General features: G+C 33.8%; 1 protein-coding gene across 12 annotated transcripts in view; it reads right to left on the reverse strand.

Moving 5' to 3' along the window:
• LINGO2 (leucine rich repeat and Ig domain containing 2) overlaps positions 1–24810 on the reverse strand; it is a 487462-nt gene that overhangs the window by 238794 nt on the left and 223858 nt on the right. The window contains exons 1-2 of one of the 12 annotated variants that reach the window (XM_085566632.1): positions 11030–24099; positions 1–3481 (exon numbers count right to left, since the gene is read on the reverse strand). The exon at positions 1–3481 is cut by the window's left edge and continues 27526 nt beyond it. The exons of the other annotated variants lie outside the window; for them this stretch is intronic. The gene's annotated coding sequence lies outside the window, so the exon portion shown is untranslated. Of the gene's footprint in view, positions 3482–11029; positions 24100–24810 lie in introns of those variants that run through there. 12 annotated transcript variants of the gene reach the window in all.

The raw sequence follows: 24810 nt of genomic DNA on the forward strand, positions 1-24810 counted from the left end.
AACTGAAAAGAGTGACAGTAGTTAGATGGCATTTTGAAGTAGCTAAGAATAAGGGCTTAAATTATCAACAGTAACATTTTTTATCTGTTGCATGACTTATGGCAATGCTGCTTTTAAGAGTAGTACCTTTACAGTAATTAATCACTTTTGGGGTGTGGGATAGTTTTTCAGTCAAATTACACTGTTTTCTTTAAACAGTATTTGTCCAGATTTATCTCTGATGAAATTCTTTTGATTTCTAGTAAACCATACCTTGATCATTGTACCTATGACATTAAGAGAGCAGTCAACTCTTCTGCACTTAAAAAATGAAGAAATTACATCCATAAAACCTTGGTTTTCTTTAAATAAAACAACATACAAGTGCAGCTGTATGCTAAAATAACCATACTAGTAACTTTTAAATTTACACGTCTGTTACTATAAGCTGTTTTTGGAAAATATTACATCAAGAGCTAGACTAAAACAAAAATAAGGGAGAATCTCAGAAATCTGCAGTTGAGTTTTTACCTCAACTTCAGACTTCCCAAAAGAAAGTGCATTAACAGATTTCCAAATATCTATATAAAAAATTTGCTTAGAATTTCCAGTAGCTTACTAATTTCTCCCATTTTAACAGCAGTGGTATGAAAAATCTTCATGACTAAGAGCATGTGATCTTCTCAAAGCTGAGCTACTTATTCTTACATTTTAAGTCTCTTGATAATTTCTTTAAGTGGAACATACTGACATTTCATGCCAGTTTCATTTATATTTCATAACTAATTCCATGAAGAGGTTAGTGTAATTAAGAAAAAATGCTGATAAGATTTCCTCCTCCTTCTTGGGAATAACTTTAACTACAGAATCAGAAATCTAAAAATCTACAGAACCATTTTGAAAGGAAGCACACTTGGAGGTCATCTAGTCCCACTGGCTTCTTAAAACAGGACTACTTAGATGCTGAGGATCATGCCCAATTTATTCTTCAAAGACAGATATACTTGCTCTAGGAAACTTTCTACAGTATCTAATTCCCCTCATGGATAAAAAACAGCCAAATAGCAACTAACACACCAACCAACCAACTAACTAATGGGAATCAAAGCAAGCTACAATTTTGAAAATAATTCTAAATGGTACATGCATCCCTGACATACCGAACGTGAGATATGCAGGTAGGTTTATACAAAATTATCTGTTCTGCATAATGGAATTACAACCTTTACCTTCTCCAAAGACATCCTACAGACGTATTTTCACTATGTGGATGGCAAGAATTTTCAAGCAGGACTGAACAGCTGCCAATTTAGACATGTTAAACCACATTTTAAACACCTTGAAGAAATAATGTATTTTTGTGCTACCGAAAGTCCCAAGTGTCCTGGGGCAAATTTAACCTCTGAAAGCACTCCTGTTCCTCAATACCTTCTCACATCATGTGCAGGGTGTAAGGAGAAGGCTGGGTCTATTTCCATTTTGGCTGGGGTGTGCAAGTTTTGCTGTCAGGTGGCGCTGGGTTCCACGTGGTGAGCAGTGGTCTGTGAATCATTCGTCTGTCTTGTACACTCTGATATCAGTATTAGTATTATTATTTTGCTCTTATTGCTGTTTCTAGTTAATTGTTCTTATCTCCATACAGGATCTTTACCTTTTAGTGCCTCCCCCTCTCGTCTCCATCCTGCTATAGCCAAGAGGGAAGGAGGAGTGAGTAAGCAGGGTGTGGTCTTGGGTGTTTCAGTGGGGAAATTAAAATTGGAAACATTACTCCTAAACCAGGACAGAGGGGTTTCTTCCTTTGTCATTATTATGCATTATGCTGTCAAAGTCAGTACAGTGGTGAAGCACTACTGATTAATTATTGGTGCTAGTAGTCAAATACAGAAATCATTGTATTTCCTTTAAATAAAGGATATAGATCATCCATTGATCATCAGAGCAAGATAGATAGATAGATAGATAGATAGATAGATAGATCCATACATGCATAAACATACATACAAACATAAGTGACTACACTTACATGTATATAAAAAATTAGAGATCATAAAAGATCAGTCTTGATAGAAGCCTGCAACTCCTTATTAAGTATTTTTTGCTGATAAATTTAATGTATTTATAAATCTGGTTTTATACTACATCAGATATGTGATACCACAGTTTTTCAGTATTTTCAGATTTTAAACTTGAATTTGTTATTCTTTTTAAGTGCTGCAATTATTTCTGAATTTCTAAAACTGTCTTTCCACTTTCAAGCACTTTGCAGCACACTATTAGCCAAAGGCTGTGTGTGTGTATAAGGAGAATAGAAGGGTTTATTCCAGTCACACTAGGGAATGAGACACTATTATCCCTAAATATTTAAAACTATTTGTCCTTCTGAAAAAGATAGCAGTGCTTTAATTGCACTAACTTTCTTCTAGGGAAAAAAAATCATAGAAAGGTTTTTCACAAAAGGAAAACTCGCCTGAAGCAAATATTTGTATGATTAAGGCTGGAATAAATAACTGCTTTGAGATTACAATTTGAAAGCCTAAAGAAGTTATGGGGTTTTGTGTTTGTTTGTTTGTTTGTTTGTTTGTTTTATTTTAATTAGTTGTCCTGGTTTTAGGCCAGAACAGAGTTGGTTTTTTTCACAGTTGTCATGAGGGAGAAGAGCCTGGGGCTTTGTGGGTATATCTAGGTTGTTATTCTAAAGCACCTAAGTTCATGCTTGGTGACAAGAGTAAGGGATTCTTGCCTCTGAGAAGAAGATGAGCATGGCTTGTGGTCAGGGGAAAAAAACATGGAAGCACAGAGGGTCTGTCTGCAATTGTTTCTTATTTTCCCAGGTTTTGAGCATTTTTCCATGTAAATCATCCTCTTTTGTACACTTTTGTTTTTCATATTTTTGTGGTTGCTGTCCATTTTTCTTATCTCATTGCTGTTTCCAGTAGATTGGTTTTATCTCAACCCATAATCTTTGCCTTTTGTCTCCCATAGGAGTGGCAGGGTGAGGAGTGACTGGTGATTTGGAGTGCTATTCCTAAACCATGACATGACATTAATAAAAAAACAAACCAGAAAAAATAAGATTTTAGACACAGATCCTTCACTTCATAGTTTTTCTCAAACTGAAAAAAAATATAGACCAGACAAGGCTGGGAAAAATATGGAAGTACTGTATATACACTTAATGGATTAAAAAATAAGTTTATGTGCTCACTACTTTGTCTGGAACTGAAACTACTTGGATCCATGACAAAACTGCATCTCAAAGAGCTAATGAGATACTAAGCACTTGTCTTTTTTAAAACGTAAGTCAAAGTTTAAAACATTAACACAGAAATATTACATCAAGAATAAAATCAACAGTAATTGCGATCTTGCTACAAACATAAATGAGAACATTAGTGGGAAAACCATCATAAATACAATAAAACAAAAAGATAAACTTACCAAGTTTACAGTGCTCATTTTTCATAATTGTGGTGAAAGTCTTCCACTACTTCCCTCCTTCAGACTATCTTAGTATCAACAAGATAAGAAAATAAATAACAAAAAACTCAACCCCCAACAAATAAAATAAAATAATATTTTAGACAAAATAACTTGAGTTACTGAAATTCTTGACTAGATCAGTGTGATGGATGATCTTTTTCCTTTCACTGTTTTCATATTTCAAGAGTACATAGCACATCTTTGACATTAAACACTCATAAAAAAAACCCCACATCTGTGCAAATTGCTAGTGTTGCATATCTTCTCAGTTTCTGACTGTTTTCAAAATTTAGTAAATAATAATGGAATCTCTAGAATGTAGTTTATGAAGTTGTAGTTGTACATGGCAGGAGATAAAATTTGTTGCACATTGACATCTAGGACTAGAAGTAGTCTTTTATGTCTCATTTTTTTCAAAGAGTACTTAATGCTATTGTAGGTTTATATTATTTAGGGAAGAGTTTACAAAGCAATATAACACTCAGTCATTGATTAAAAAAAAGTAAATCATAGCTTTTTTTATGGGGAGAGGATGTAGGGCAGGTGTAAAGGAAAACAACACTGGGGGCCTGAAATCTACAATATGGTGATTGGTAAAAATCCTCCTTCTGGTCATATATCTTAAATGTGATAGTCCAGACACTTAGTTTTTTCATGAAGTTTAAATAATCTTCCATATTTCTACCGGGCACAGGGTTTGACCTGAAAATATTGATGTATTTTCAAGATTTTTTTTTTTTAATTTTGGATTTTTAATTTTATTTTTTTTTTGGCATTTTGGATTCAGGACTTTAAACAACTTCTACTATTTTGGTTTTGAGAAGCACTTGGCTGTACAAGATATCACCATAAACTAGTATCAAACTTAAGTCATTTAAGAAGATCTCAGCTGATATGCTGAGATCTAGTATCAAACTATCTGAGATCTATCTGATCTAGTATCTATCTGATACTATCTGATCTATCTGAAACTATCTGATCTAGTATCTCTATCTGAGAACTAGTATCAAACAAGTCATTTAAGAAGATCTCAGCTGATATGCTGTTATTTTATTCCTGAAATAATCATCCATTGGTTTATCACACTGACTAGACTGGGTTAGATTAGTTAGAGTTATTTTAATTTTGAGGTACCAGAGAAGTCAGAGAGGAAGTTTCTTTGCTTACCAAATATCTTTTTGCATAATCCCTGAAAAACAGTATAAATTATCTATTCATGAAAGAAGGGAACAAACATTGGGCGAATAATGCTAATTTATCTTCAGGTGCATTTTTAGGTTTGCTTTTCTAAGCCACAGCTTTGTAGAAAAAAGAGAGAGGATTTACTTAGCTATCACAAATATGTTTCCAAAGTTTATTTCTATAACTAACACTAAATCAATCTCCACTTTCTGTTATTAAGATCTCAATCAAGACAACAGTTTGTGTAAGAGTAGTCTCTGCTTCTTAAATTCTTTTGCCTTGCAGTTTTTACAGCCATAATATTGTGATTCATGTTGAGAACTGAACCTAACATATCAGGCTTTTTGAATTTTTCTATGAAGAAACACAAAGCCACAAACCAACTGTCTGGAAAGGATTTCTAGTGGTCTTCTAATCAACATCCTAATTCATATACTGGATCAGGACTGAATTCAGAACAAAGATTGGTAAACCTAAGTATTGAAAAATACATTTCCATGACACATTTAATCATAAAATTTAATAAAGAGCTATAAATTTAGCCATTCTATGTATTTTTTACAAATTTATAAGGGCTGCTTACCATAATTTGTTTTTGATGACTATTTTTAAATTAATTGTTTTATATAATTTTTTACATTACTGCTATCCCTAATTTGAGTGCATGACATGTTTTATCTATCCATCCATTTTTAAATATTCCTGCTTCCATGTCTGGATCAATGTTTTCATTAAAATTTGCCCCATTTATGTGACAAAAAAGATTTTCCTTCAAAGTACTTTTAAAGCTAGCAGAAATAGTTACTTGGTCCTCTTTATAATGAACAATATGGTTTCTAAGAATAGCTGTTTTTTAATAATCTACTTAGATGGTATGAAGGCTAGCAGAATTATTTTTGTGTTGTTCCATTACTTGGAGAATTTTTTTTTACTGTCATAAACCAGGAACACTAGAAAATTTTCTCACTGTTCAATTAACTACTTTACTTTCAGAATGCATTGTTAAAATAATTTCCCTACTAATATATTATGAGGAATTATGCTGTGTAATATGCACTGCTAACTGGTACTCTAATATTGACCTGTATTATACACAGGTATAATACAGGTCAATATTAGGAATTGAGGAAATCTATAAGAATACTCATTTGACTTGTTAGGCATTTTGTAGAATTCTTGACAACAAAAACTAAGCAGCATACGTCAAATTCATCTGTTAATGAAGATGAAGAGGCAGTCAAGATAGCTCCAAGAGGCAAACATAGAATAGAAATAAGAACAAACTCTTACTTTAAGGATTTGGGATTAAGCCAGACAAGACCTTTGATATTTCTTCTTAAAATATTGATGCCATTCAAAAGATTCAACTACTGAACTTCTGGATTATGCATAAAAGGTGACATGATAAAAGATTTAAACTCAATATGCTGAACATAAATGTCTGCTTAGCATCCTGCACTACTTCATACTGAAAAGTCAGGGCCAAAGAATTTCAGCTTAGTTCTTGTTTCATTCTACACTTTTTGTCACTATGGTAAGGTCAGTCATCAATTATTGTCTCATTGGGAAAAGAGGAGAAACAGAGAAAACTGAGACTTTGAATTATAGTTCTTTCCTGGAGATAATGTACTGCTTTAGGAGAATTTATTTTCCTATGTTACCTGACTTTGGTCCAGTATCTGAGCAAAACCAGCTATTCACAAATTACAGAATAGTTAAAAAAAAAATAAGGATCTACTCTGGAAGCATGGCTATCAGAAGAATACACAAGAAATTATAGTTCAATTTTTACAACCTTTATGTTATGCTTTCAGTGTGTACTTGGCACTACAAAGAAAGCAGAAACTCCCTCTGCCCTTCTCTGACACACTCTGCTCTGAAAAGTACTAGCATTTCCATAAAAGCATATTCTTACTTCAAGTATATGCCTAATTCCCTCCTCTAAATGTTTTATTAATGAAATTGAAATGTACAGTGAAACCACATGACTGAGGCAGTAAAATTATAGGAGAAACAATGGAAAAAATAAAAGATAAGCAGAAACACTGATTGCCAATATTCAGAGCAAGCATGTGAGAGTCCTATGCTTAGAGTAAAGCCTAATTTCCTTTCATAGAACTATGTTTCTCCAAATACATTTTAGTTGACAATTATAACCCTATCTCACGTATCTTACACAGTTTCAGTTAATCATAAAACAATTTGGTTTGGAAGGGGTATTTAAAGGTCACCTAGTCCAAATGGCCAACTGGTGTTTTCTCAAAATTTGTTTCCTCTAAAGAAGTCCTTCAGCAAAGAAACCTCTCACAGATTGTTCATTATAATCACCTATACAAAGATATAATTTTTCAAGCATGATACTTTCCTAATGGATTAACCAGAAGGAATTTCCTCTAGTCCTCACATTAGGGTAACAATGTTACATGATCTATATAAATATTAATGTCTTGAGACTAACAGAACTAATGGAAAGACCGTTGTAGATCTATGGTTTTATCATATTAGATATCAAATTTTCAGTTTGCATCTGTCTGTGTCCAATTAATACTCATTTGTTTTTGGATAAACTTACTACATGACTTGCAAATAGATCCAAAATTTTTTCTAATACATGGCTGGAATTTACTACACCAAAAAGAGCTACTCTATGATCAGAAAGTAATAAAAGAAAAAAAAATTCCTTCCTTCCTTCCTTCCTTCCTTCCTTCCTTCCTTCCTTCCTTCCTTCCTTCCTTCCTTCCTTCCTTCCTTCCTTCCTTCCTTCCTTCCTTCCTTCCTTCCTTCCTTCTTCCTCTCTCCTTCTCTTTTTCTCTCTTTCTTTCCCTCTTTTTGGAGAAAAAACCAGGAAAACAGCAGGAGATATACTCATAGAAAATCTCATTCATATTTTCCACAAAAATGTAGGGATTTGACTGTTTAAGTAATAAGATAACTGCTTATGAATTATGGCCAAACACAGACATCTTATTATTTTGACTATGCTTATGACTTTTAGAAGTTTTTTAAACATGCAGGTGACATTCACCTCCCATCTTTAAACTGCCAGTAGCAGAATCAAGAGCATTTACAAAAAGGTTGCTCATTTTATACAAGAATCCTCTCTTTCCCCTAGTGGTATTGGAAACAGACTGCTGCTGAGCTTAACATCTGGTCTGAGTAAATAAATTCTCAGGGTGAAGAAATCACATTTTGCTAAGTTGTTTAAGTGTCTTCTCAGATGAGAAATCAGAAATATCTTACCATAGAGCAATGTGAAAAATTACTGAGGATATGATAAACATTTTAATTAGGAGACCTTATCTGAATTTTTGAAAGCTTATTTTTTGTGCCGCGTTTTTATTTTTTGACTATCACAACTAGGAATAATGAGGGTCTGTTATCTTACTCACAAAACAGGACCTGTTAATTTCAAAAGGACTACTTGTAACAAACATACTTTCTCAGTGTAATCAAAGAATGTTGAGGTTTGATTTTAATTGTGTGCCACAAAGAAAATGAAATGGCATCTGCAGAAACAGCAGCTTTTACCAGGAAATCTACTGTTAACCTATTAACCAGTTAACAGGCCAGCAGATATCTACAGTCTGACATCCCCAGCTTTACCAACAGATTAAAATAAATTTTGGAATTGATTTCTCAAATGGCTGCATTAAATAGAATGCTCTTCCACCTAACAGAAAATATCTCATTCATTATATTAAAATTGAATGGCACTCTTTCTAGAAGGATGGTATGAACATGTATACATTTCAGTGGCAAGGCATCTGAAATATCCAGTCTCTACCCACAACTGATATGCAACCTTAATTTATAACTTGAACAAGATGCAATAAAGACCCTAAGAGCAGTGAGCTTGGAAACTAAATATTTTATGAAATTGATCACAGGTAGGAACCCACTAATTTTTTAACAGAAAAATCAGATGACTTGCATGATATGTTTGAGCAAAAATGAAGGAGTCAACGTATTAGAAAATACTGAAAACAAGATTTCCTATAAGCAATAAATAGGTTTTTAATCATTGCTAGCAAATTGGTTTTCAATTCAGAAATACAGTGACTCCCTAACTATTGTTTCTTATTCCGAAAAGTCAGATGGTGTTCACATGACCATAATCTGGTTAGAAACAAAAAAGTTTTAACAAATTTGTCTATGGAATTTATGCATAAGTTATTTGGATTCCTTTTTCTGGACAGCAGAAAACAAGAGCAGCAAAGTAATTCTGAAACAATAGGCCATTTATTGGTAGTGTTTGAAAGGGACTCCTGATAGTGGATCTTTAAACAGTAGATACACTTAAAAAATGTTTTACTTTGGATTGTTTGGCATTGAAACCTTTATTACTCTAACAGATTATATTCTTACACTATATGGATGGTTTATGTATTTGCAAATCAATAGACTATCCATTGATAAAGTGGGGTTTTTTTTGTGTAATATAAGCAATTTGGAAGCAGCTTTTGGGTGAAATTAAATGAGTTTCAATATAAATAAATAAATTAGGACTGTGCAAAAATTCAGAGAGCATTCAGCAAGATATTGCTGTGGCAGATGCAGATACGGGCAGATATAGCATGAATCAAGGAATTATTGTTTTAAGTAAAAGATCTAAGAAAATTTGTTATATTTTGGAACTAGTCTAAAATAGAGTGGTATAATCCTCAGCAATTAAATTTTTTGGCTTCAGACACTGGGATGGAGAGACTGAAGGAAGAAAAAAATTACACCAAGCATTATTCAAGTAACGCCAAAACTACAAGCAACTATGTTAAATCTGTCTTTTCTAGATAGTTCAGTATTAGAAAAAAAAATGTATGTTTATTTTAATTGTGTTCTACTTTTGTATGATTTCACAAAATGTAAAATTAAGTTTTATCCTGAGGTCTTTTAAAATTCCAGATTCCCTTTTTCCTACTCATTATTATTTCCCAGCTATACTCCTCATTTACTAAAGTGCACGATTTTTATCCCAAGAGATATACTATTTACTTAGAAATACACTAAAGAAAAGTGCAAATGCTGTAAAATTCTCTGACATGGTGAAGTGTGGGGTGATCACTGGAGGCAGTCATGAGTAGTGACTGCTCTGTCCCTCGGGAAATGATAGATGGGACAGACGCAGAGATTTTTACTCATTCACAGCTCATACTCCAAATAGTTCACTGCACAAAATATGCTTCCTTCACATTTAGAGCTTGCATTTTGCATGTTTGCTCCTCTGGTATTTCCCACAATGACAACTCTGAAAGATACCAGAGCATTTCTGAAAGAGATTCAGGGATTTCTTAGACGTCAAGAGTTTAAGCTGTGCCACAATGATTTTCTGAGCAGATTTCTTAGTTTATATTAGTTTCTGCAGTCAGGCTAGTGGTTGTGCCTACATTTCACATTAATACATTTCACAGAAATACAGTAAGTCACATTAAGCTAAAAGAGCTAATGCTATTTCAGACAAAGATATCATCTTAGATTTCTAATTATTTCAGTTATGATAATACTATATACCAAGTATTGAGAATTCTACATTGAGGTTACTAGAGAATACTGTATTGAGAATACTACCTTGATCTGTCATCAACTGCTTCAGTAACTAAAAATTGTCTTTCAAGCACAGATTATTTCAACCTCCTCTACTAGTACTCTGGAGGGTGCTCAAATCTACCTCAGTGATGAATCATATACTTGTATTTATCAGTTCCTTTCTTGATACTAACACTTTGTACTCTCCTATCCTGTTAGTTAAGTTCAAAATCCAACCTTCATCTGCTTGGAGTGCTCATAAACATAAAATCCTTATCCTTCTGAATCTCCTTTGTCTTTTTAACATGCCAGATTTTGTCTTCAGGACTGTCTCTATGATAGTAGATGAACATAAGGTTTTTTCTACTTTGCACCCATCCTTTCCACCCCAATCTTCTTTTCAATTCTTTGACTAATATTGTCTTTCTCTCATCAACTCAACAATAGCATATGGGAAGGAAAAACAGAATTTTAACCTGGAATTAAATATGACAGTACTTATGTTGCAATAATTACCTGCTGGCCAATTATAATTACGGAAGGAAAAATTTTGAGATTTTTGGTTTTCTACTATCAAAACATAAATAGCTGTATAACTGGTTAGTAGAAAGTTATCTTAATATTTTTGAGGTTAATATTTCTTATTAATCTCTTCAATTTAAATGCAAGTATTAAAAAGGGAGAGTTTCATCACCAAATGCACAACAGTATTTGAACTCCCCCAATTAAATTTCAACCCTTCATGTCATTGTAGGGTGCAATATGCTAATTTCTAGCCCATTGGCAACTTACTGTTGGAACATCAACATGGTAATCCAATCATCAATAAAACCTGCTGCAAATTCTTTGAGTAAAGGAAACAACTTACAGGAGCTCCCAGGTTCATCTTGGCTAGTGCTTCTGATCAACTCAACCTCCATGACTTAGGAGCACCCAGCCATCAGCCCTATAGAGAGTTGCATCACTCTGTGACACTGATGAATGTTGCTCCAAAATCTTGAGTCCTTCAGATTACATTCTGAAAAGTCTTGTGATAACCTGAAGGTGACCAGCAACATTTTAGAATCCAGCACTGAAGGGCATTTCAGATAAGTGCTTAAAATATACAAAAACATTACAGAACCTTCAGCAAGGGTTTAATCTGTAGACTACTTCAAAGTAGTCCACAAAGATTAATTCTGTCACCTCTTTGCAAAATATTAAATATTACAAGATGTAAGTTAAAATATTACAAGATGTAAGTTTTCACCAAATATTTCAGTACATGCACATAACTGCTAAACAGCTTAAACTAATTTTCAGTTGTTCTTTTGTTCCATTAATTTTTTTTTCCTTTCCTTGCCCCAAGACTGATGCCACAAAATCAATTTTCATTCACCAGAATACTTGAATTTCAACAGAGAAGCAAAAAAATCTAGTTTCATCAGTGTGGAAGAAACACTGTAATTTGCAGTCCAAAAATCTGTGTATTAAAACTGTAGGAACTTTTACAAGGGGAAAAATATATGGGAATGCCATAGTTCTAAAATTCTGATAAGTAGTCTTATCAGCATTACAAGCTGAAATCCGGAGGTATCTCCTTTTTTGCAGCCAGAAGTTTACTTTGTTTTTAAAGAGGTCAAAATATAATTTAGAAGTAAAAATTAATTAAGAAAGTAATTCCCAATCTACAAAATTTTATTATTCTACACAATGCAACACATCAATAAAAACACCAGTAAAAAGCCTTTAATGCATAACAATAACTTTTTAGTATCTTAGAAATGTACTTGCAAGACTGTAGAATGTTATACTTTAAGTGAAGCTCTTCATTAGACAATATGAGATATGAGAGATAAGACATGAAAAGAAGATAAAAAACCCCTTCTTAAAAGGCCCTGTCAATATAACATAGGGCAAAGAAAATCAATACCCAGGCTTCATTTATTTTATGGTTTTGAACATTTAAAGACAAATTGTTAGTATTTTCTGTCCTGTTGGGCTTTACAGACTTGCAGCAATAATGACAAAACAGATTTGCATATTTGCATGTTTGCATATTTGCATATTTTCATTTTGATTTATGTGAATTTTTATTTCCGTGGCAGGTAGTTATTATTCCCCAGTATGAAAGGTAAAACCTAGTCCACTAATCTGGATTCACTAAAAACACTAAATTGTCCTACTACTTGGGATAATCATCAAAATGACTCAAACAACCAATCTAAAGGATCATAGACACAGTATAAAATCAAATAAAATATATGTTAATAATATAAATACCGCATTAAATACCTTAATAAATAAGACTAACCATTACAATCTGTGCATCTACTCCTGACTGAAAAATTAGATTAAAACAATATATATTTTCAATGCCTTTTTCATGGTTTTGAACAATTACTTTTTGGATGTGTCTAAATATAATTTTGTGTGACAATCATACTATCATGTATGAAAGCCTTACAACCTCAATTAAATGTAGTTCTTAGAAACAAATATGCTTTATTAGAAAAAAAACAAGAGAGCCAATTTGTGAAAGAAAATTTAAGAAGCGGGTTTCCTGGAGAAACAGTATTTCATCATGTTCTTTTAAAAACTGTAGCAATTTTATCATATTTAAAATACACAGCATGTTAAGATAGAAGCTTGTTCGTCTTTCTTTAAAACATTTTTAGCTAATAATAATTTCCTAAATGAAACATTAAGGCTTTTTCTAATATCCAAGAGAAGCAACAAATAGTTTGTATTTCCACAAAATTCTACCTGCATTTTTCCTGTATATTTAACAGTCTGGGAAACTGGAAAGAAGACATATCCTATAAGCCCCTACATTAATATTTTGTAACTGACTATCTTCAGTCCTTCAACCTGCTTGGCACTTCCCCTCTTTTTATCACTCCCCAAAGAAAACAGTTGCTGCATAAACACACTCCAGTAACTGCATATGGATAATATTTGACCTCTTGTTTACAATAGATTTCACTAATGTTTAAAATTCAGACCACACTATTAATGTTTTTGCTAACTTATTCAATTCTAAATATTAGTGATTTTTTTAAGCTTCTGAAGGAAATTAGTATCTGATATAATTAAAATTAAACTGTGTTTCTCTTGTGCTTTATCTTTTATCAGCAGAAAAATCAACAAAAGAAAGCAAGTCAGATTATGCTTACAGAATAGAGGATTTGTACCAAGTACAGCACTGACAGAAGTGATTAAGAGACTGTAACTGATAAACACTTCCAAGCATGTGTACAGGGCAACACTGACCACCACAAGTGTGTGCAGTTCTAGGACTGGTAATATTCTGCTGAGCAGATTTTATAGCTGAAGTTATTATCATCTATCTCCCAGAGCAGAGATGCAAATCTTGAAGAAAATAAACTCCTTTTTCAGACTTACTTTCTAAAACTATTCTCTACACACAGAAAATGTATTTATGTCTAGAATTCTCCCTGATTTATGGAGTTCTTCCCCTTTGGCACACTAGGCACAGTAACCTCAAGTACTTTTTCAATATGCTCTCACTGACTCCAATCACACCAAAAGGTGGTGATAATGAATGATAAGGACAAGTTATTGGTGGGGCTGTTGCCAAAAATATTTTAATTTAAAGCTTAGGAGGCGAATAAATAACACTTCAGTGATAATATATCAACAAAAACTTTTTAATTACAATAAACAGAAATATTTTTATCTGCCACCAATGGAATGCCTCATAATATTTGGTATTAACAGGATGCTATCTCTCATAGGTTACAAAGAACAGAGTTATCTCCTAAATACCATATCTTAGAATTGCAGCTTTTTTTACAGCAATACAGAATTTAAGTTTAAATCTCTCGAGATTTCTTGACTGTTGGGGCTTCAACACAGAGAAATGGATAATAAAAAATATATTTTTCTATGTCATATAAATTGCTGAAGAATTTGTATGCTTAAGTTAAAAGAAAGCACATAAGCCAAGATTGAGAGTACAGGCTGGAACATGATTTGGGACTCACATCCAACAAATACTGTAATCTAAAGCCAAAATGGAAGGATGATATCTTAAAAACTACCAGATGCACAAATTTTCTGATACATTTTCCTTTAAAAAATCTGCTAGAGATACATAAAATACACCTCCTCCTCAACCTTTTACATATTGTTGATTGTACATTCCTAAATTATGTATCTGAAAGAAATTCCATGAGCAACAATGTCCTTCCTATGACAGGCCATGACTACTATAAAAAGAGGTAAAAGAGTGAGAAAGGATCTAACAGTAGTACCTGATAACTGCATGACAATGCTGCAACCAAAGGATGTAATTAATTTCCATGGAAATCTCCTTTGTAATGCCAGATAATATTTAGTAGAGTAACTACGCTGAAGAATACCATGGGATGAAAGATGCACAAACAAAACTAAAAAAAAATTGTCATCAAATTTAAATCTAATATGTTTTTAAGTGTGAGCAAAGAATTTATAGTTATCACACTGTTGTGGTTTTTAAGGATGGTATTCCCCAAATTACTGTTCTGCTAAACAACAGATCTCTGTCTCATTCTGCCTCCCCACACCTCCTTCCTCTGCAACAAGATGGGGAGGAGAAGACTTGAAAGGTAAAGATCATGAGTTGAGATAAGAACAATTTACTGGAAACAGCAGTGAGGTAAGTAACAAACAGTATCAATATTGATATTAATATTGCACAGGAAAGATGATCAATTCACATGCGAATTCCCACCCCATGAAACCCGATGTTACCCTGACTGGAAAGGATCCCCTCTGCCCACCCACCCCCGTGTATGGTGTGAGGCACTACAGGATAACTTCCAGGTCTGGGTTACACCCCTCCTGGCTACTGCAACAAATAACTGTCCTGGCCAGAGCCAGGACAAATACTAAGCTGCTTTAATCATAAAGCTTTTATTACTGGTAAAGGAAATATTTGGGAATAAAAGAAAAAGAGAACCCTGAAAGTAAGGTAATAATTTAAATAGAATATTCCATTTCCATTATTCAAATAATCCTTTTTAAATTAATTCTAACTAATTAAGAGTTCCATAAAATGAAAGAGGAGGGTTTTGACCTTGATGAGGTGAGGAAGGGAGATAAAAAATGCAGGAGCAAATGCTATCAGGAAATATTTAAAAATACTTAAATAATGGTGATGATCAGAATAAAAAATGCTTGGTTATATTTGCATCTCTAATAATTGTACCAGCAAAATGTGTCTTATGATTTTTAATTAAATAATGCTTCCTAGGCTTGAGGTTTCAAATTTAGGAAGTCTGAAAGAAACTGGAAAGTATTTCATTTATAATGTTAAGATCTTTATAACATTTGGCTTCCTGTCTACAGTTCTGGGGTATTCACTTGGATCCAATCCAGCTTTTTGTAATATCTTTCCACAAAGTGGTAAAACAGGATCTCTAATGTTATCCAAACATTTTGCTCTATCCATTATGCAGATAGCTCTGTCCCCGAGTCTGGCCTGTGAGTATTAAATATGCACAAATTCCAGAACGGACTCTATGGATTACCTGGGGAATGAGATGCTGGAAAGCAATGCCATAGAAAGGAGCCTGAGGATCCTTATCAGTGGTGAGTTGAACATGACCCAGCAGTGCCCTGGCAGCCAGGAGGGCCACCCATGTCCTGGGGGTGCATGAGACACAGCATCACAGCCAGGCAAGGGAGGGAATTGTCCCAGTCTGCTCTGCACTGGGGTGGCCTCACCTCAGGTGCTGGGGGCAGTTTTGGGTGCTACAATTCAAGAAAGACATTGAACTGTTAGAGAGTGTTCAAAGGAGGGCAATGAATATGCTGAAGGGCCTTGAGGTGAAGCCATGTGAGGAGTTACTGAGGTCACTTGGTCTGTTCAGTCAGGAGAAGAGACTGAGGAGACACTTCATTGCCTTTAAAGCTTCCTTGTGAAGGCAGAGGATTGACATTGCTCTCTGCACTCTAGTGAGCAATGAGAGGACTCAAAGGAATAGCCTTAAGAGGAGCTGAGGGATGTTTACATTGGATATCAGGAAAAGGTTTTTCACCCAGAGGGTAGCTGGGCATTAGAACAGGCTCCTTAGGGAAGAGGTCACTGCAGCAAGCCTGACAGAGCTCAAGGGGTGTTTGACAATGTTCTCAGGCGCATGCTGTGACTCTTGGGGATGGTGTTGTGCAGGGCCAGGACTTGGATTCAATGATCCTGCTGGGTCCCTTGCACCTTAGCATATTCTCTAATTTGGTTCTTAATAAGTGCCTTTGCAAACAAAAACAGAAAGAAATTTTTTACCAATTGTCAGTTAAATGTCTTGTGTTCCTTTTTCAATTATTTTTTAAATTTGCAACTCTTAAGTTTTCATGTTGATTAATATACTAAGGTATAATTTCAGCCTGAAGTGTAGGTATAGTGGAATGACAAAATAATTATTTGTCGGTTCATCACAAGAATTCCAATATACCTTTGTGTAATTACTTCTATCTACTGGGAGTAATTTTCAGGATCTGAAAATAAAGATAATAATTTGTTATTAATATAGTCAAAATATTTAATAACTAGTAAATAGATTTAACATGTACCTTGATAGTTTATCTTTACACTTGTTCATCAAGGTCAGCAGAGAAGCTAAGACAGAGACTATTTCCATATGGTTTTCAAGGTATGTCAGAGTATAATTACTGCTATTAATTTCTGCTATCATGCCCAGGTAAAAAGAAAAAGAACAAGAACAAAATTAATTCAAAATATACATGTCCTTAGATCAGAATTCTGGTGTTGCACAGTGTGGTTTTACCAAGAGGGTTGACAGGGTCAGACATGAAATATTGTCATTCCTTTATGGACTGATCAACAGTCCCTGCTACTCCAGTAACATAGCATAACTCCTTGCCATAAGCCATTATCTCTAGTGGAAACAATGCCTTGAGGTAAAACCAGTCATCAAATTTACTGCAAAAGAAATTATGGAAGTGCATGGGGTCTCTCTGTATGTCTCAGTTATTTGAACTATTATTTAAACTCTTTCTATCTAATCACATTTTATAGTCCTTCAAAACACATGCTTTACAGAGTCTGAAATTTGATGGAACCCACGGGATTTAATGAACTGCACAAAAATACCAAATAGAAAACTAACATGAGAATTTTAAAGTTTTCATCATTAATTTAACTCTCTTCATAAAGAAAAGGATATGAGGTTTTGCACTGAATTAATGACAATTGAACAAAGCAACATTTTTTTGTGTGCTTTTGGGGGATTTTTTTATCTCCTTTTTTGAAATAAACTTACTCTAGATGTCAATACAGATAAAAGGACTTATTTAAACAAAAGAAATTGGTTAATGTTGTGAAATACTTATTCCCAGTGGAAATCACCAATACTTTATTTCAAGTGGATTAGTTCACAAAGATCTATTTATTATTAGACCTTCAAATCAAAAACTGAAGAGCAGGACCTCCACCTACACAGAACATTAACAGAGGCATGTTACTTCTTTTCATAAAAGACATTAAGACTGCTCTTTGTGTGGACAGGTTAACCAAAAGAAGTACTGTAATCCTCTTCCTAAAGAAATTATTGATTGAAATCCTTAGCAATCACCACAACCAAGAACATAACAATAACACCATTCAGAAAAAAAATACTAGAAAAAAAAAAAAAGTGGTAGGAACCACACAAAAGCTGAATTTTTACAAGGCTTCTCATACTTAGCACTAGCTTCACTGTTTGTTGATATCTTTCAAAAAGGACCAAATGCCAACAGTCTTCAATTTTTTCTACTACTTTTGATCATAGAGTTTACAAAATTCAACTTACACAGCCTAAGAATCAGCAATAAATAAATGAGTTATTTTCATTTTCTGCTGACCCTGATTGTGGTACTGCTGAATTGCTCATCTGTGACCTGTGCTTTCTCAAACCACACACTGTGGTGTTCTGACTTAGATACCTGTTTAGCATACGTTTTCTTCTCCTAAACTTTTTTTGAGGTCTGTCCTTCTCTTCCTTTTTCAGACTCTCCTTGTTCTTTCTCAGGTGATATATATGTTGGCATTGCTGCAGTTCCCAAGGAAACAGAAATTCAAGTTTCAAGCTGTGTTCCTCATCTGTTCATCTGAGAATTGGGAATCTTTTTCCTAAACAAGAGTGCCCTACTCATTAAACTACTAACCTGCCATTACTAAAAGCAATTTCTCCTGATTATTTATGGGAAAAAACCCAAAAACAAACAACTGAAAAGAACCAAAGAACCCACCATTACTGTATCATGTTGTTTAGCAGGATAGAGGTGTCTCTGTGGTCAAAGTGGATGGTGGTATTGCAATCCTGTTGTATTACAACATTTAGTAATGTAGTAATAGCAATATTACAGTTACTGCTACTGGAATTCCAGCACATCACATCATTCAACTACTTAGGCTCATACTGGTAACTCACAACCCAGTTGGTGTTTGTCCACCCAGCTGAATCTGCCATCAAGTATTTAGCTTGGAGTGCCTAATTGTCATATACATTGTAAAAAAACATGCTCTGTCTGCCCATACTTAAATGCACTGCCAAAATACATTCTCTTGCCATATTCTTGGGTCTTATAAACTCTGCTGCTGAGAAAGTATTCAGCCATATTAGCTCTTTGAGGAAAATAAGAGCTTCTTTCCTTTGTCTGTCTTAACTGACTTGCTGCCTTACATTAGACTGCACACTGTCATTTCAATTCAGCAATTAGCATTTCCTTATAGTAAAATTGAGTACCATACTATAGCAAAGAAAACTTTAAATTAAATAGTATTTTATTATCTGTTTTTAAGTGCTTCTGTCAAAAATTGTAACATTCTCAAGCAGTACAATGTGTGGATTATTGTAAGTTAAAAAAAAGTCATTATGGTCATTTTAATTCTTTGATTTCTGCTCTAGATTTCTTTACAAGCTAGCATTTAAGGAAAGAGCTAATATAAAAAGGTGTTAGTGCAAAAACATCCTCCTTGCCCTCTTCTGCTCCAAAACTGCCACAAAAGCTTCAATATGAATAGGATAGTTCAATGTTCCTCTATGCTGAACTGATTATCTGTAATCTAATATTATATGAGTTGTTAAAAAAATAAACTAAAACCTTTACATACTCCTCAAAGTAGATATAAACAAAAGTATCAATCAGAATTTCAGTGAATAATGAGTAAAACTAAAAGGATGAGTCTAAACTGTTCATTGATATTTTCTGATTATGAAAGGAAAAAATATTGGCTTCAAATGTCTATGCATGTTTGTTACTTTTGATTGTTACTTGAACATTTTAATCTAAGACTAGAAAGAACATTGAAGAATGTGTCTTTGATGCACTATATGTCATCTAAAAATATGCATGTCTTCTGAAACACATCCAGAGAATTGCTACAGTGATTCTGAAGGGTGAGGCATAAGTTCTCTATTATTAACAGATTGAAAAAAGAGAAGCATATAAGAACCCAGCATCACCATAAATATTCTCAAAGTAATTTAGAAGGACAGATGCTTCAACTTTTTGAGTGTAATTCTGTAGTACTTAAGGAGACTGCAAAAAATACATTAATATTCAAGCACAAAGAAATGTGGTTAAAAGTAACATCCATTTTTCAAAACAACAAAGTTGTTTTCTCTGAAAACTAGTGGAAGGTGCCTTCACAATTTGCTGAGGAACCTATTAAAGTAGGTTTTGCAGAAAGAGGGAGATGAAACAACCACAATAACAAAAAAAAAAAATCAAAAAAAACATCAACCAATCAAAAAAACACCCCAAAAAAACCAATCAACCAAAAAAAAAAAGGAAAAAAAAAAAAAACAAAAACAAAAACCCAAAAAACCCCAAACAAAACAAAACAAAACAAAACAAAACAAAAAACCAACCAAAATCTTATTTAGTAGCAGAGTGAAGTATGAGAGGTGTTTTGTTGGGTTTTTCCCCCCACCAGTAATTTAACCAAGGCTAAGATGCTTGGCAGAATATTTATTTTATATTCACCTGGTTGAAGCTGTGCATACTGAATGGCTGGACAAAATATATTGAAGTGAGATAAAATGAATTGCACCAAAATGGTGGTAAATTACAGAACTTGTTTCAGTTAAGTACCACGATTAATAAGAAAAATTTGCATGTTTTTTCTTAATTTACATTTTTGTTCCGTATTTTCCTAAATCCTCTTTACCTTTAAAATTAGAATTTAAACTGTAGGTTTGACATCTATTTTGCTTAAAATATAAAACTTCTATTTAAGCACAAGAGTCAGGGTTTCTAATATAATCTATAAATAGGTTTCAGAGGTTTGTATTTAATTTTAAGGAATTGAAAGCTCTTAATTTTGGATAATATATATTCTCTCATTTTTTGAAAGAAAATTATATATGAAAACCAATAAAATAAAGCCATCAAATAGAAAATATTGCTTTAAATACAGTGACACACAAGTCTCTGTGTATACATAGTTTCTGAAAATATTTACTTCATCTAGCATCTAAAACACAGTTCATAAAATGCTGGGATAGCTTTTGACCAATCCAAACACTAGTAAGAAAATATAAAGATGCTGAGAGCTTCACTTTAGACTGTTTAGGGAAAGGTAGCAGGCTTTTACTCCTCTACCATTCCCTTTTTTTGTTTTCTTCTGATGGACAAAATATACAGAGAAAACAAAGATAATTAGTTGGAATTTTCAAATAGGCAATATTACTTTAAATGGACATGCTATATAAGCAACAGTGTTAAGAATATGACCTTGGAACTTCAAGTTCAGATTTAGTTTACTGAGCTACAGCTTACATCCATTACTGTGAATGCTGCCATATGTTGTCTAAATATCTTAGCATATAAAATTAGGCTGCTGCATGACTTTCTGCTATTTCCCCTAGATGCAGTTTCTTTCTAAGCATACAAAATGGAGATGCTGTGACTTAGCATGCATGAGGAGGTCTCAGCAGGATATGCAAATTTGGAGAGAATTACATAGGCTTACTGTTCAACACCAAATTGATTTTGAAATTACTATATGACAACCTACAGTATAAGGCTCTGCATAATCTGGAATCTCGATTTTTATCTGGGCTATTATCTTTAAGAGTTTAGAGGATGTTGAGATCTGAAGTTGGTTATTTCAAAGTAGTGCACATAATGTTCAGCTGTTATGTTTGTCAGTTTCAAATCCACTTCCAGCTGAGGTCTAGAACACAGAATCAGGTTCATTTAAATATAAATTTTTATGTTTTCCATCTGACATCTTCAGCAACTGAGCATTTGTGCTTTACATTTTATGTAGCTGAATGTACAAAAAAAAAAAAAAAAAAAAAAGAAAATTACTTAGTAAAGAAACATTTTTGCATCAAAAGAGATTCTTCTTGTTTGTCCTTGTGCTGTAAATAAACTTCCGGTTGTTGAAGTTGTGAGATTGCTTTTGGTAAATACCAAGGTTTGATCATAGATTGGAAAAGTGTAGACTCATTGTTCTTTCATTACATTAGACTGAGAATCAGATTTGCAATATTAATTCATAAAAAGAATGGAGATAATAATCAACTGCTTTCCTGCAAATGGATATGAGAGTTGTTGAACCAGATCAGAGCAAAAATTTGTCTCACTGGGACTAAAGACAGGTGCTTAGGGAAGAGTATAAGCATGATGCAAACATATTTTTGTGATTACAGTAGACTTATGTTCTAGCCAAGTTTCTAGTAATGCACTGTTTATGGACATCCTAAGCAAAGATATTCTCTTGAGGTTTAATGGTCTTGTATTGATTTTTCATCTAAGTGCCTCCTGACTACACGTAGGTCCAATAGCCTTTTTATCCTACAGAAATATATACTTTCCTAAAATATAAGTTTTGTGAAAGGGACATTCTTTCACTGCTTCTGAAGTGGCTTTTGGGAAAAAAAAATTAAAAAGATATATTATGGTATTAGTTTATTATAATAAACATGATTATGCTTCTGCCTGGAAACCTGATAGTATGCCAACATGTTCAAAATGTAATACCAAAGACACTTCTTTGTTAGTTATTTATACAAATCTCCCAGGGATATCTAGAGTACAAAACTATATTTTTTCAGACATTAACAATTGACTATTGTCTTCATTCTTAGGAAGAAGAGATTTAGCCCAATGTTTTCAAAAGATATTACAGCAATTTTGGTGAAGTTTTAGAAAACTATTGCAAACTTATCACAGTCACAGTCTCATTATTAATTAAATTTATTTCACTTTACACAAGGTTACTGACAGGAAGGATATTGAAGATTGAAGATACTGAAAGATATTGAAGATACTGAAGATTTTTCTGATATTTCTGATATAGTATATTATTATATCAAGATTCAAAGTCTGTAACCTGTGCCACAATAAGTTTGTAGCATATAACAGATTTGCTAAATTTGTATGTAATAGGTATATAATTTCTGTGTATTTCATATTTTTACAATTCATGCAAATATGTCTTTAAAGAGATTGTTAGAAACATATTTCAAATTATCCCCACAAACAGGGATTTTTATACTAAAAATATTTTATGCATATTTTTATCCATCTGAAATTTTAGTAAAAACTAGGTTTTCACAAATAGTAAAAGGTCAGTAAAATGGAAGTTCTAGGGTTGACATACATATGACTATATTTTTTAGCTTCAGACTTAGCAACTAATACTGTTGAAGTAATCTTCAAAATAACATTGTTCATAGTAATCTTGAAAACAACATATTGTTTTAGCAGTTGATTGTCAATAAATGCAAAAGAATAACAATACACCTTGAATGCTTTCCAAAAAACAACAGTTTTACAGAATTACTCTCAAAGCACTGTAATTTGAATTAAAAAAAAAACCAAAACACTGTTTAACTACAAAAGAAAATTCTAGTTTTCAATGACCAGAGTTAGTAAAAACAAACAGAATAAATCAAACAAAAATCCCCCCAGATTTGATAGGTTAACATCAAGGTTTTAACATTAAAAGTAATATGGCCAGCCTCTAAAATGATCAACAGAATTTATATTAACAGAAAGAAGTCTTGCTCAGACTGTATTTGGAAAGATACAAAAAACTTGTGGTCATACTGCAAACTGTGTCAGAAATGTATCCTCCACTTATATGAAAGAAGATCAGAGATGGCTTGGGACTTGGAATAATCTGTTTCTGAGGCACTCCTTGCTTTGGGGAAGAAGCAAAGGAATTTTAAATAGGCATAATGAAAAAATAAGAGTGGTTCCCAATAAGAGATGTTCAACATCGTAGTAGGTACAGAAATACTGTTACATTATCATACCTTGAAATTTCCAATATTATTGAAGAAAAACCATCAGTAATCTGTCCTGACTGACTTTGAAGTTAGCCCAGCTTTCAAAAAAATGTGGGACTATATACCTGCAGCAATGCTTTACAACACAATTTTCTAGGCTTTCTCTGACAGCTATATATATCAGTGCTGTGCTTGGCAAAGGTGATCAGAAGAATACAAGAAAAACTTATTTGCATATGATTCTGTAATGTAATTTGTGAGGAAGAAAACTGATCACCCTAGTGGCCAAAAGGATGGAATGTTAACCAGCACTTACAGTCATAATGTTGCCTTATTTAACATCTGGGGAATACTCAGAGGCCACTCACTGTCTGAACTAAGGTAGGTCAACTACACAAGCATATTTGACTAGCTTCTTTAATTCTCAACTCTCTAGTGTTTGTCTGTACTCTTAGCACCTTGTATTCTTGCATTTGTACACTACATAAATGAAACTACCAGGTTCTCCTACTCTTTCTAGTTCTTCCTTTCCCAGAGAGGTCTTTTACCTTGCTCTGAAAAACACTAAACAGTCAAAATCACTGCCTTAATTTCTGTGCTCGTTCAATTGGTTTGAAACAGGAACCAACTTTCCTTCCTTCCTTCCTTCCTTCCTTCCTTCCTTCCTTCCTTCCTTCCTTCCTTCCTTCCTTCCTTCCTTCCTTCCTTCCTTCCTTCCTTCCTTCCTTCCTTCCTTCCTTCCTTCCTTCCTTCCTTCCTTCCTTCCTTCCTTCCTTCCTTCCTTCCTTCCTTCCTTCCCTCCTTCCTCCCCTCCCCTCCCCTCCCCTCCCCTCCCCTCCCCTCCCCTCCCCTCCCCTCCCCTCCCCTCCCCTCCCCTCCCCTCCCCTCCCCTCCCCTCCCCTCCCCTCCCCTCCCCTCCCCTCCCCTCCCCTCCCCTCCCCTTGTAGTGAAGAGCTACAAGTGAGTTGTCATATCACCAGTGATATCATTATGCATCATGCAGCCATATCAATGGAATGACCAACAAAAAACATAATCATTATATTGAAACCAAAGCACAGCACTATCTGACCTACTAGGAGAAAATTAACTCTGCCTCAGCCAGGAAGAGTGCACCCCCATGTAACATTTTCACAAATGTGATTAACCCTCGACCTAGTCTAAATTTTACAACGTAATCATGATTCCAGTCCCTGGCTCTGAAGATCCTGTAAAATCCCCCTGGGATTATCTAGAAGCTATTACTCATTGTTGTCCTTCATTTTAGACTACTTAAGGCAAGACCATTGAAACACAGCCTTAGACTATTAAAACAAAGCAGAGAGATATTAAATCAAGAATTTCTCATTACTTATGTTCATGTTCATTTTTCTAGTGGTTTCTGGGTTTTTAAAAATTTGTCTGGAGGATTTTACACTTCCCA

This window comes from Lonchura striata, chromosome Z, assembly GCF_050655825.1.
Source record: "Lonchura striata isolate lonStrDom1 chromosome Z, ASM5065582v1, whole genome shotgun sequence".
NCBI classification, from domain to species: Eukaryota; Metazoa; Chordata; class Aves; order Passeriformes; family Estrildidae; genus Lonchura; species Lonchura striata.